This window comes from Coloeus monedula (assembly GCF_965178545.1).
Source record: "Coloeus monedula genome assembly, chromosome: 2".
Classification (NCBI taxonomy): Eukaryota; Metazoa; Chordata; class Aves; order Passeriformes; family Corvidae; genus Coloeus; species Coloeus monedula.
In genome coordinates this window covers 73,959,011-73,972,236 of record NC_138782.1, presented here as the reverse complement: position 1 = coordinate 73,972,236, position 13,226 = coordinate 73,959,011, and the positions used below count along the sequence as shown (strand labels likewise).

General features: G+C 38.5%; 1 protein-coding gene across 3 annotated transcripts in view; it reads right to left on the bottom strand.

The window, feature by feature from the left end:
- Positions 1–13,226, bottom strand: part of SESN1 (sestrin 1) — a 76,867-nt gene that overhangs the window by 47,968 nt on the left and 15,673 nt on the right. Inside the window, exon 1 of one of the 3 annotated variants that reach the window (XM_082303209.1) lies at positions 4,882–4,982. The exons of 1 other annotated variant lie outside the window; for it this stretch is intronic. The gene's annotated coding sequence lies outside the window, so the exon portion shown is untranslated. Of the gene's footprint in view, positions 1–2,407; positions 2,429–4,881; positions 4,983–13,226 lie in introns of those variants that run through there. One more of the 3 variants, XM_082303211.1, reaches the window with a different exon arrangement.

Genomic DNA, 13,226 nt, shown 5'->3' with positions numbered 1-13,226 from the left:
CAGCCCACTTGCCTTGCTAAGACACTCTTTGCCTGCCTCCAGCAACCTGCCACTCAGAGAGAGCCTGAGTTGGGTAGCGCATTTTAACACCCTTCCAAAAACCTCTCCCAGTTTCTATGCAGTTGTGTGAATCAGTATAAGCTACTGGGAGACATATTAGCCTACAGAAACAAAGTTTCAAAGGTTAGCTGTGCCTTATTTAAGAAAAATAATAAAAAAGAAGCCATCGCATTTTGCTTGCAAACTACCACTCAACAGGGCCATTGAAAGCTTTTTATTCTTTTATATAAGGAGGAAACAGCAAAATACTGTTCCCATTCTCTAACAGGAATTAGAATTTTCTAATATGAACAGACAGCTCTATTGTAATTTCATTATTCTCTGAATAGTAAATACATAGAGCAAAGCTTGAAAAATGAGAATTTACTTCCCCTTACACGCATATCTTGCAGTTGTCAGTCTGAAATGTCATCTGCTATTCAATCACACTTTTTGAAGCTCTCTGCTACCAGCTTCCCATTTTACTAACCAACTTAGTATCAGCAAATATTTTAGGAGGTTAAGAGAGTGTCAATTAAGATAACAAGAACTCTCAGAATTGCCTCACTAACTCTTTTTCCCCTATGGAGAAAGGGAAGAGACACATCCTTCGTTCTACAAAAGCGACTAAACAGCAGCAAAATTCACGTAAAGGGGAGAGCACAGTTCAGCATTTTCATATGCAACACAGAAGAGTATAATAATATAATAATGAAACTTCCTTTCAAATTTAGATCTGAAAGCATAGGTTCATCCTTCAGTCTCACTAAGTCTCAGGATATGCAAACATAATGCTGGTAAACCAAAGAAACCCTAAATTGTTGTATCAGCCCTAAGGCACAGATATAAAAGGTTCTTTTCAGGACTTCCTACAGATTACAAAAGGGAAGCAGCCAGAGATGTCCTTTCTTAAAGCAAGTCTTCAGAATTCCCTGCAGCACTGAACAAGATTCCCTCCTTTACATAGCTACCCTTAAATACCCTAATTTTAAAATACTCCAATTAACAGCTAGAAAGTAAGCATAAAAGAAATGAGGCTGGTAGCTCTCCCATTCCTATCTAACAGGAAGAAAGTTTTCTTTAGGGCAAAAGTTACTTTTGCTTGTTATCCAGCTGATAAGTAACAAAAAAATTAGAAATCAACAATACCATTACCATCCCACTCCTCCATCTGCAGATGAATTCCATACTTGGTTTTTTTAAGCTTTTGAAGAAGGCTTTTCTCAGTCACTTTTCTGGGTTAAGATTTTAAACAAACAATTAGAGACCTGTGCATCAGGGAATTTAAAGTATTTTTTGCTGGTAATTTCTCCATAAGTGCATGTGTTATTTCCTCATCCCTTCGCTCCGAAGAGCAAGGAATTTTAATAGGATAATGTGAAAGCTTATAAAACCATCACTGAGTGTGCAAAGATTTAAGGGAATGTCTAATATTAGTTAAGCAACACCAATAAGGTATCATGGCTATTCTTTTAAAAATCTCAATGCTTAATTCTATATAGACCAGGAAAATAAAGGTGCTTTTTTAAAAGCTGACTGGCAATTTAGGTATTACTAATTACTGCCTTTATCCATATTTAAATATAACAGAAGCAAAGCCAATTCAGGGAGGAGAAAAAAAGCTGACCTTGGCTTTTAACAGCTTTTGGTAGTCAGCCTCTCTTGCCTTTAATCTTCCTTCTCATCCATTTCCATTCTCATTCTCCTCTGTATCTTTGCCCCTTCTTCTAAAGGCAGTAACTCCTACAGTCAGTATTCCTGTGTTTGGTGCTTGTCCAAACCCTTGTTACTTGATAACAACCACAAGTTCCTGCTTCACAAACTAGCCTTTCACAGCCTTCTGCTTCTGTATGCATCCCATCAGAACCACAACAAAAGTAATATGTATTTTCCATATCATTTTCTACCTTTTTTTTTTTTTTTTTGAGAGAGAGAGAGGAAGTAGGTTAATGAGTTCTGATGTATTCAGTTATGCCAGATACTTACTCAGCTGGAACATTCACTGCAGATGATCAAATCTCTAATTCAGTTGTTGTCTGGAGTTATTTTACATAGGGCAACACAATAGTTTAAGTCCTTAATTTAAAAAAAAATTCCAAGAAAATTCCAGATCTATTTAAATTTATTAACACAATAAAAAAAGAAGCCATAGCTCACTAAGACATGATCAGAAATAGCAACTTGGTATTTACAAAAATAATGAAAGACAGTACTGCAAGTGTAAACATTTTACTGCGCAGACATAAAAACAGCTTTAAAAGAATGACCGCCTTTAGTATAAGCTGAAGTCAATACATTATAAAATGTGAAAACAACTTTCAGCTCTAATTAAGATTCAAGAAAGCTCTCAAATATCATATATACTCACCCAGAAAAATACAAAAAACAGATCTAGACACCTCACACAGGCATAATTTTCTCAGAAGAAAATGAGGAAAAAACCAAAAAACACCAAAAAATAAAACCCCAAAAACTTGAATTCATTCCACCCATCTAAAGTACTACATCTGTTCCAAAGAGGTTAACTGTGTTTGCTCTAGTTTATTTGGATATTAAATGCAAGATAAAAGATCTCTAGGCGAAATGTAAAAGATTGTATCTTATTTTTGGGAAATAAACAGATTCCAGAGGTGTGTTCCCACCCAGCCAATCCCGAGGCTGTCGTGCAGCTCTGCCACCTCTCTGAGCCCAATCACAGCCCTGAAGGAAACTCGTTTTGCAGTTTGTCTCAGCGTGCTGATGATGAATGGCTGCTTCAGGGGAAGAGATCAAGCTGTGTGGTAAATCTTTCTATTTGTTCCATCTGCTTTTCTATTTTAAACAGCTGCAGTGATCAGCCTGGCACCCTACATCAAGTACATGTTAATTTCATAAGAGAAAACATTTCTGTAAGTGAAAACATGACATAGGGAGGACAAACCTTTCTCAAACTGAACACTGCAACTTCTGCAGACAGCTGCAGAAATTTACTGTTATTTTGTATCTGCCTTCCAGAAAAGATAACCATAGCTCAATTTTATGGCCTTTACAAGGTCTACTTTGTAGCCATAGCTGGTTTCAAGATGATAGAGTTCTCCACCTTTCTTCCTCCTGCCTAGCTCCACTTTGCAATACAACTTGTAAGACGGCAGGAGAAGTGATATGCAAACAGAGCATGTTTATTAGAATATGCAATTCAAATATACAAAAGCCTTAACCTACAAGCCTTACTTGTAACTGTGCTGAGGTTGTGCTAACGTAAGGTATGCCAATCCAGCCTGGCTGCAAAGGTCACCATTTTAAAGGAATGCTTTCAATAAAGCCCATTACTGATTTTAAGCTAAAAAGACTGGTAAACATACTGAGACAAGCAATGGCTTTGGGTGTTTTTTCCCTTTGGAAAAACACCATTCTTGACTGGTCAGATTCCAGTGTGGCCGAATGCTGCTTTCTCTTACACTTTCATGGGGTTGCTCTTCATCGCCTGACATACTGTGCAGCACTTCTCAAAGCTAGCTACATTTCAAATGTGTCTTGAAAAGAATATCTGCTTACCCCTGAACTGAAATGTTTTATGATTCTAAGGAAGGAGAATGCTAGCACATGTAGATGCAAAGACCTATTACTCTATTTCTCTCCCCCGCCTTAAATTCAGTTTTTTGGAAAGTTTGAACATGTTTAGCCACTTCTGAATCAAAGTAAATGAAAAGTGAAGTGAGATGGCAATAAAATGAAATTGAAAATAGCAGCACTGTAGGCTGCCTTTTCAAAGTCTCAAAAGAAATTACAACATCTCTTAGACAATTTCCACTATATTCTGTCTATACATAATTTTCTGCACCTTAATATGTCACGCGCTAGAAGTTTTCGGAAGTGCAGTAGTATATAAAAGTTAGCTGAAAGTATTTCAGCTTCAACCAAATATATTTCTGTAACTTCATCCTATCAGCTTTTCACATAACTCAAAATTATTGTGAAGTTCCATGAGCATTATTTACATTTTACAGATAAGCAAACTGAAATGGGGCTGTAAGTCATCCAAGATCACACAGCAAATCAGAAAGTGACAAGGCCAGGAACAGAACTCATCTCCTAGGCCGTTCCTAGAACTGCTAAGCCCATTTCATTATTGCTGAAGCATGAGAAGGTACATTTTGGGGAGAAATGCCAGCAGAAGATTTTTTAGTAAGGAGTCAGAGAGAACACTCATGTGCCAAGTCCTTGAGAGATCAAAGTCTCGATTATATTTCTGTCCCCTCCTTGCAATAAGGCAACTTGTTCAAAGTACCTTTCAAGAGCAGGACACATGAATGTGAATGTGACACCAAGTTGGCAAAGGCTTCAGAAGTGAAGATATGATCTTAAAGGCTAACTACAGTATCTTTTGATTAGCAGAATTGAAAGCTGACAAGTTTATAGATTCACTGTAAAACTTTGCAAATACAATGACCGAACAACAAAATAACCACAATCCCAGTGTTAATCCTTTAAGAAGAAATCAAAATTATTATATTAGAGAACTGTCTGTACAGTTTCTATTTTTTCATAAGTTTCATTTTACAGAAGATTTTAATATTTAAATCAGTTTTAAGGCTGTTAGAGAAACTTAGCACCTTTAAGGAGAATTTCAGGACAGGGACTGTAATTTTCTGTATTCAGACAGACCTAAAGTAGACATTTTGAATATTATTCTAATGGTAACACAATACACAGTTAAGTCACACTACCAAGGTGTTTTCTTTTGGTTTACCACTAAGGACTGGAAAAACTGTGCAAAAAACCTTTGCACAACCAGCATGAAAAAAACATGTCAAAGTAACAAACACAACGCCAAACAAACCAGAAAGATTCTACTATGCTTACCTGCTTTCAGCAGTATCTTAGATTTATGCAGATAATCCTAAATTGTCATACTCTGTCAAGGAGCCGCAACACTAAATTGTGACCTCCCCCAGGTTGACAGTTTTTCTTTCATTTGATATTTCAGACAGCTGAACTTTGTTTGCTTTATTTCCTCACCTCCCCACCCCCATGTCCTGCCACAGCAGTACCTTCTTCTGTTATGCGTCAGTGGGACGCATTCCTGCAGCTCTGCATCCTGCATGATGCAAGAATGTGCAATCTGGAAGGGCTGTTATTGATACAGTCCCAGCAAGCTATGTGCCTTATGGGCACACAGAGTTGGGCAGGGCCTGGCTGTACAGTCAATACAGAAATCAATACTTTTATGTGGTAAGCACCAGTGGAACTGAACAGATCTTTAAAAACATAGTTTTGATTTCATGACACAACATGAACGTTGGCATCATGTGACACTGTAGGAAAATAGTAAGATAATGGCAAAGTAGGAAGCAAGAGCAGTGAGATGACGATGACAGAACAGGGAAGGGAAAAGCTGAAAGGAGTTCAGTTTAGGATATACTAAGGTAGACATCAAGTCATCAGACATGAATATGATCTATGCCCAGACAGCTGAGACAGAAAATGGAATCTGAAAATCAGAGAACAGAGATAGTCTACCTCAAAGAAAATTAATAGGGAAAACATGGATGAGTTTGATGGTGCAGAGTAAGTGTAAAAAAAGCCACAGCTTTTAATTAACTTAATTAACTTAAAATTAATTTAATTAACATGAAAATTGAGAATTTGCACAAAAATACTAGAGTCAAAAATCTTTATTAGCCTGGGAATAAAGACATTTATTGAATGGATTTTACCATTCATGTTGCTTTCATTTTCAAATTCTGCCAATCTAATACTTGTAAGTTCCGCTCTTTCCTTACAGTCCCGGGCTGTGGAGTTTAGTGAAGTGATTGGCTGCTAACTGCCAAGTATTCTTGTGCCTTAGCAGGATATATGCACTTCATTCCAATAACATGATTTTATTTGGCAGTTGGCACAGAACAGGCGTTAGAGTTATGATTCAGTACTTGGTTGTCTCAACAATCTAATGTTGAATGAACTTTTATTTCCCTACCATTTGGTAATCAGACTATTAAAAGGTTAAAACAGGCAAAAAGGTTTCTAAAACTTTTTTTCTACAGAAATCTTCATATTTCACATGGCACTTTTCAAGGACAAGAACACTTAACAGTCAGCCAGAGGTGCATAAATTCTAAAGCAATATTTATTGTGTTACTATTAGCTATGCTTTCTCCTAATACCTTTCTCTACTGCCCCATATAAACACTCACACAAAGCTCTTACTGAAAAATACTGCTCAGCTTTGAAAATATTCTCAAAGCTTTATGTTCTCACAACCTTCATGGACTACAGAATTTTCCTTTCCCAGAGTGTACCAGTGAAGGGGAGGTAACACTGAACAACTGTTAGAAAAGTCTTCCTAACGTCACATGCTACTGTGTTGCTCTCCCTCACCAACCTGTACTTCTGTCTTTCCCACTCCAGAAACAGTAACAAGACTTCATCTCTTGTTTCAGCTCTGTCTCCAAATAAGCCAGCAAGCATTACAACCACTGCTCAGCTCTGAGCACCGCTCCCAGCATGGCTGCACAAGGCTCTGCCTGGCTCCAAACTCACCTGAAGCAGTGAGCCCAAAAGCCTCTATTTAACAGGCTGATATCTTGAGCCAGAGGTGCAACCTGCTAGACTGTCATCTGCTGAAAAACACATCTGAAATTCTACTACTCTAAGAAGGAAGAAAAGAAATCACTAGAAGAAATGGCATTATTTGAGCCTGGACTGTGTCCTCGTTCCAGGAAAGTCTAATGCCAGAGTTCAGCACCTGTTTTCCCCCTTCAGTTTATAGAGTGGTTTGTCTAAAAGGTAAAACTCACAAACCAGCACTCAGACAATGTAAACTGTAGGAGCTCAGGGCTACTCCTGAAATCTGGTCCAGGTACAGGTCTAACTACAGTCACTAAAGCCTCCATAAACCACCCTCTTCCCAACCAACTATTGGGTCTAACAATGCATAAGGGGTCCACAAGAAGCAAGTCACTGTGGCATAGATCAAATTAATAGATGTCCACCATTTAGGCCAGGGACATTCCCAGATTTCCAGCAGCGAGAAATCAAGCAGACCATTACACAAGCGCAGCCTTACCAGCCTCCAGTTTTGCACAAACTCCTACTTTCCCTGGTTCCACACCCAAAATGTAATGATCTACAATAAAGGGCTGACTCCATCTTTTCAAGGACATTGATAACTTAATCTTAAAAGGAAAGCTATGGGGTTTTTCTTTTCCTTTGGTTTTGTTGCTTGTTTCTCCATTTGATATTTTGAAGATTACAACTTCACAGAAGAGGGAAGGAATCGCCAAAAAGGAAGTCTGCTAACCTGACAATGGGCCAGCCTTTGGTTTTATGCTAGCTATTCCAGAAACAACAATGAACCAAACAAAAAAAATCCCAGACTATTTTGAAGTTCCATATTTATAACTCTAGGTTTCTGATGTTCATAACAGCTTTTACAACCAGGACGTCACTAAACAGTCACCCCAGGTATCGTATAACTAATTCATGTCACTTGGGGAAGGTAGGGTGAAAGCTATTAGCCCAGTCTTGTGGGAAAACAAGGAAGAAGAGGCCATCATCAGACACCTTCTTTAATCTACTGCCAATAGATTAAACCAATAATTGTCTACAGCACCACTTGATGTTTGGCATTTGCTACATTTCCTTCCTTTCCAAAATCCTTTAAGAAAAAGTTCTGAAGATGCTGGAATATATGCTTTAGCATGCAGGCATGCTTTAACACAGAAGGAAAAGTAAACATTAATAAGAGCTGTTACCATAATAAGTTCACACAACTGCAAACAATCATTTTACCACCATCTTGTGAGTTAAATCTTGTCACTTCAGCCACAGCAATTGACAGCATGCTCCCCAGTTGATGTATTTTACACAGCAAATCAGACAAGTCAGTTTTTATAGATGAGCTACTCCAAAGTTAATGGTAATTTAGTTCATGTCCAATCATGGGAAGTTACCCTAAAATCAGAAGGTCTGAGCGTGAAGAGAAGTGTTAGAGCATACTCTGTGAGTTCAGTCACAGAGAAACACTCAGGTGGTCTTCAGGTTGCAGATTTTCATGGTACTGTTCACGAAACCTCTAGCATTTCAGAATGCCCACAGCCATCCACTATGAGCAAGATTCAACTGTGCACAGATCTATGTTTGAAAAAAGGTCTATTAAGCAGATTTGAAGCCCAGTGTCACTAAAGAGACATGTATTTCATCTCCTATTGTTTGATATAGCTAGGAGATGGGGAAACAAAAAGGCCTCTGCACATTTAATATATGTTATTATGTCATCTAGTTGCATGTTTGCTTGAGGCTTATTTCATTTGGCCTGAATATAAACTTGGAAGAACTTCAGGTTCTTCTAATGCTAATGATCTAGTTCCTGCATAGTACAGTCAAGGGAAAAAGCTTGACATAGGAAAACTTAAATAGCAACAAGAATACACAGTTCTCTTCAAGAAGAATTTCAGCTTCACCCTCTATTAAACTCAAACCAGTGTACAATACTTGTTGACACTGTTTTGTTCTTCCTCCAGACTGTTCTGCTGGTTCTGAAACCCTGTTTCAGCCACTTAGCTGCAGTAGTGCAGGTTACTCACATCTTGTTGCCCTTGTATTTTGAAAGCAAGTTGCAAATCCACTAGAGACCAATTATTTCCCTTCTAGGTGCCAAACTGTTCTATGAAGTCTTATACAAACACTGATTGATATTTTAAAGAACTGTTCCTCTTTTCCCTTAATGGACACTTCTATATGCAAACATTTTTCTTCAAAACTAAAGATAAATAGAAAACTCACAAAAAATCCCAAGAGACACCCAGTTTTGGTTCAAACCTCCACCAAGAGCTTCTAGCACCAGTTAGTTACAAAGGAAGACTGAACCTACAGCGCCCACAAGTATGAGGGGATATGAATTAGAAGAAGTCTGGAGATATAGGAAGGGAGAGAGAAGTTCTCAAGCATTCAGGAAAGACCCTCACTGAAGAAAAAGATGTTTAGCAGCATGTGGGGATGACTGCCCTTATGCATTAGCACAGACTGTGTACTACAAATGTGTGCAAGAAACAAATGACAAAACATCTCCACTTCCAATTGCCTTTTCAAATGCTTGTCAGCTGGAAGTTTCATGTGCATTCTCACCACAAAAACATAACAAAGGCAGTTTAGTAATCTAGTGTAGAAGCCTCTAAATAGTATTTCAAGGAAGTACCACCTTAATGGAAGGTCAAATTTTACACTGTACAGACAAGTCAAATGATGTTGAAGACAACATTTCTTAAGTGTCTGAATCTCTTAGCAAAGACCACGCTTTACTCTATCACTCAGGAGCACAAAAGTTATATTTACTACAATTATACAGAAATTGAGGAGGGTATTGCACCTTAACTAGCATTCACAAAACCTGTAGGTCAAGTTGGAAGTCACCTAAATTAGCCAACAGGAAGCACCAAAGACAGGAGTGCCTTATCAGTCTCATCTTTCACTGTGCTAGAGCTTTCTGCCCACCACAAAAAAGCAACTGCATCTCCTCATGACCACCACCTCAAGCCCAGAGACTGGCACTCTCACCTCAGCAGTGAGATCACTTTAACAAGATAGAGGCCAAGTCCAAATCATTAAAGGGCCCAAGGTGATTTCACCTCCTCTCTAAACAAAGTTAAGTTGTTTGATGATGGCAACACAGCCAGCACTTCCAACTGCATTAGTTCCGCTTTACATGCAATTTTGAAGTTGTTCACAGGCCCAGAAATGAGAGCAAAAGCTAGTTCAGTTCTCTCACCTTGGGTGCCTAGGCATGTAAGGGGTATGACTTTGAACCCCCTCAGGGAGAAAAGGTGCTGAACCCAGAGTCCTCACTCTTTGGGAATGCTCTAACCACTAAGCTATTACTCAGGAGTGGGAGGGGTAGTTCTGGTTTGTTTTGTGCAAAGCCCATCTGATAGGTCTTCAGTAAACATTCTCCAAGAACACCATGTTCTGCAAGACCCAAGAGGAGATAGAAGGAAACATTTAATCTCTGGATCCAGAGTGAGCTTGCTCGAGCACAGGCATGAAACTACTGCCCACTTCCAAACCCGAAACACCCTTAAGCATGGCTGAGCATCTGATGAGGTTCTACCTAGATGCTCACTGACTTTAGGTATACAGTTAGAAGGATCCTGAGTTTTGAAGCTCTGAGTTGGGTCATAAACACAAGCTTCCTGAACTCAGCTCCTGTCTTTAGGCTGCATAATTGTCTTTCAGTGACTTAGTGAAAACCAGAACATTTGTCTTGACAAATAATTATAACACAGGACAGAGGAATCCCCATGTTGGTGGCTGTAAGTGCAGAAATCTGAAGGTATCTTACTCCATTTTAAACAAACAAACCCCTAAAACCCAACCAACCAAAAAACCCCACCAGCTGTACTATAAAAAACATTAGGTTTGAAAAGCAAAGCATTCTGATGCTAGCAACTCCCAGAAGTTGAGTCTACCAGCATTATTTCAACTCTCAATTTTTAAGTTTACATTCTACTATAGAGAGTTAGGGTTACCTTTTCCTATAGTGCCATCTGTTGCAGAACCTCATCTCTTTTACTATTATTGTGAATGATACATCAATGATAAAGCAGGGACAAACTGGTGAATGAAAATACTGCATTGTAAGATCTGTCACAATCATGACCTAAATGTACCCTAAGTGGCTGAATTGCCATTCACCTGTAGGAGGCTGTAAGAAACAGTAAATAACAAAATGTAAGAAACAGTAGAGCATTGCATCTGAAAACACTTCCAAGATACAAGCTAACTCCTTCAGTTGCATACATACAGTAAGAGAGTTGAAACAATCTGAAAAGTATTTGCATCTAAGAGGCCACAAGCTCCAGCCCTGCTTCTTTCATTAAAAATACCACCTATGTATTGCTGCATTAGACACTGGTAGTAAATCTTTGGGGACACACGCAGTCTGTTGGGTCATTGCTACAGCTATGGTTGAGCACCTTTCCCACTGGATGAGGCCTTGCCATACAGCCGGATAAAAGCTAAAATGCAGCCAGGAAGTTTTACCATGGAGGGTTCCTTTGAGCACACACCAGCAACTGCTGTGTAATGCACCACAGACAGAGGAAATAATACAGTTTCTTCTAGCAAAGAATTCTATTTTCCACTATCTCTCTTTATAATAGTGGACAATTAACAGTATATAAATAGATTTTAGCCTTGACAATGCAGTAGTTTTACTCTGCTTGAAATAGAAAAATAAAAAAAGAAAATAGCGACACTACCACACAATACATTATTTTACTTAAGATAATACAGTTCGGCAGAAAAATTTATTTTATTCCAGAGACAGCTTAAACATGATTATTGGTTAATTTTGTTTAACAGGAACTAAAAAGTCCTAAACATCAAATGTCAGCCCTCTCTTCCCAGCTAGAATCTACTCTTTGTTGAACCTGCTTTTAGAAAACTGGTTAGCTGCCAGGTGCTAGTTTAAAATTCTTCACTGGTAAGCTCAAAATTAAAGTTAAGAGTTATTCACTGAAGTTTTCTAACAATTTCATTTCCCTTAAAGTCCTTCATATAGATCCCTTGCTAGATCCTTCAGAAAAAGAAAATAGACTGATTATGGCTATTATTTTCACTTAGTACCTATACTAGTATTTTCTGGTTAGATCGGGGCAAGTCTACACCATCTATGCCCAGCAACAGAAGACAGCATCATACATACTCAGGACAGGTTTCCTTCACAAACCTCAGCTTTTTGACCCCAACTCTTTCAATTATTAAAACATCACTGTAGTTAGGGAGGGGTTTTTCTCTGTTGTTTTGGCTTTTTTTTTTTAATATGTGGGAATGTATGCCTCCTCTGTTCAGAAGAGGTGTCTTCTTGCAGTTAGTGCCTTCTTTCCTTCTTTCAGTTTTGTTTTTTTAAAAGACATTGATGCAAAGTCTTCATTAACACTACAGAGGTAAAATTAGGGAAGTTTCAGCTGGAGAGAAATGCCTTACAAAACTGAAACAGTGACAATCATGAATTAAAATAGAAATAGGCATGAAACTTGAATATAGTGGTAAGCATTCATAATTTATACAAAAAGTGCTGATTCACCTACTATCACAAACTTCTTATTCATGCATGCTCCTCTTTTCTCTTTCCTATAACTGTGCCAATTATCACTGCTTTCATACCTTAAAGTCAGTTACAATTACATTATTTCCAAAGAAAATTAGCAAGATATCATTACCAACAAAAAATACCTAAAAATATGCCCAATCTCAAGAAGTTTTCACGTTACTATTCTGCAACCTGAAATAGCATGAGACAAAAAGGACAAAAGTTTCATTTTTCAAGAGTTTTAGAGCAATACATCTCAATTCATATTGATGTTACTTCAAACAAATCAAAAACTGGAAACAAACATGAGACATGAAGTCTCCCCCAAGTGTTCCTTCAAATTCATTACATCTTCCTTGAGCAGGTGCACCAGCTTAAGTTCATTCCATGTGGATTCTGTGAAGCATGTACAAGTGAGGAATGTCTATTTACTGCTGTGGTAACTGGCACACCTGGTAGCCCACACAGAGCCAATTTAGTCCTGAAAATACTGCAGCTGCATTCATGTGACATTACGCTTAACCTCTCAGGCCCTGCTGAAAGGAACAACACCACAAAAAATAGAGACACTGTGCTTCCAGGCTCCAATTTGGCCCATCCAAAACTTGCTTCCTGCATCTATCTACTCACAGTAGAGATACTTGCTTAAGAGACAAGCCTGACTGTTTGTTTGGCACAGATCACAAACCTTATGGCCACTGAAGCCCCAGGAAACCTGAAACCTGTAAAAGGAGACACACATAATAAATTCATAATAAATGGAAGTACTAAGAGAGTTCTGAAACAGGCTCCTGCAGCAAGGTTTCAGGATGCTCCTGGACAGACCAACCAGCGCAGGGCCTCAACCCTGCAAGCACAGGGTTCACTCTGCCACATGGGAGCAGCCATTCTGGCAACTCAGGGCTGCTCCCAGGAATAATAAGCAGTTGTGATTTTCTTCAGGATAATGTCTGTGGTACACAACACTTTTAATGAAGTACCTGCTGGTTTATTTTAAATCTATAATTTTTAGATCATGTGATGGTATTAATATAACTACCCTCAGTAGAGCAGTTCCCTCCAAATGTGAGAGTAAGGGGCCAAAATACTACTGCTGAGACAATATATAGTCCAGTTCAAA